The sequence below is a fragment of the Austrofundulus limnaeus genome, unplaced genomic scaffold (assembly GCF_001266775.1).
Source record: "Austrofundulus limnaeus strain Quisiro unplaced genomic scaffold, Austrofundulus_limnaeus-1.0 Scaffold511, whole genome shotgun sequence".
Classification (NCBI taxonomy): Eukaryota; Metazoa; Chordata; class Actinopteri; order Cyprinodontiformes; family Rivulidae; genus Austrofundulus; species Austrofundulus limnaeus.
Window position 1 is genome coordinate 158,291 of NW_013952913.1, and position 1,495 is coordinate 159,785.

Below are 1,495 nucleotides of genomic sequence, written 5' to 3' on the forward strand. Positions count from 1 at the left end.
GTGAAATATATTTATGTTTGTGGTTGTAATGTGACAAAATATGGAAAAGTTCAAGGGGTATGAATACTTTTGCAAACCACTGTATATTAAGTGAAGATGATTGGTCCAAGCACCGAACCCTGAGGAACTCCATGACTAATTCTGGTGTAAGCAGAAGATTCATTATTAACATTAACAAACTGAAATCTATCAGTTGAACAAGACTCAAACCATTTCAGAGCTGTTCCTGTAATCCTAATATCAAGTTCAAGTCTATGTAATAAAATATTGTGATCAATTGTATCAAATGCAGCACTGAGATCTAACAGGGCAAGAATGGACACAAGTCCACTGTCTGAGGTCATGAGAATATCATTAGTAACTTTAATCAGTGCTGTTTCTGTGCTATGAGCTCTAAACCCTGAATGAAATGCTTCATTTAAATTATTTCTATCCAGATGTTCACATAGTTGGTTTGCAACTATTTTCTCAAGAATTTTTGAGATGAATGGGAGATTAGATATAGGTCTATAGTTGGCCAGAACTCCTGAATCAAGATCAGGTTTCCAGCAACCTTAAAGCTCTGTGGCACAAAACCATTCATTAAAGATAAATTAAGTAGTCAGTCTGTCACAACCATGACTCAGCAGCTGGAAGAACTGGAGGTTTCCAGCCACACCAAAGATCACACATCCCAGGGAGCCCAACCATTACAGACCTGTGGCTCTGACTTCTCACTTGATGAAGACTATGGAGAGGCTCATCCAGCACCATCTTCGTCCTGTGATAAGCCCAGCGCTGGACCCCCTGCAGTTTGCCTACCAGCCCAGCATCGGGGTGGAGGACACTGCCATCTACCTGCAGCACAGATGTCTCTCTCACCTAGAGCAAGCAGGAAACACCGTGAGGGCCATGTTCTTTGACTTCTCCAGTGCTTTCAACACCATTCAGCCTGCTTTGCTGAGAGGGAAGCTGGAGGGAGCCGGAGTGGACAGGCAGCTGACAGCATGGACCATTGATTACCTCACCAACAGACCATAGTATGTGAGACTCCGCGACTGTGTGTCTGATGTGGTAGCCTGCAGCATGGGGGCACCACAGGGCATGGTCCTCTCACCCTCTCTATTCAGTCTGTACACGTCAGACTTCAGGTACAACACGGACCACTGCCACCTTCAGAAGTTCTCAGATGATACAGCCATCATTGGAAGCGTATCAGACGGGAATGACGAGGAATACAGGGGGGCGTCAGTGACTTTGTTGGCTGGTGTGAGACCAATGCTTTCCAAATCAATGCCAGCAAGATGAAGGAGATGGTCACAGACCTCAGGAGGAAGTCACCCCCACAGAACCGGTGAACATCCAGGCCACTTCCCCAGCTCGGGCAAGTAAGAGGAAGAGATGTCAGTTCAGCCCTCAAAAGAAGGACTGTAAAACACATACTGTGTGCTGCAGGTGTAAGAAACATATCTGCAAAGGCTGTGCACTTGCATTCTGCCCTACATGTGCTAATTAG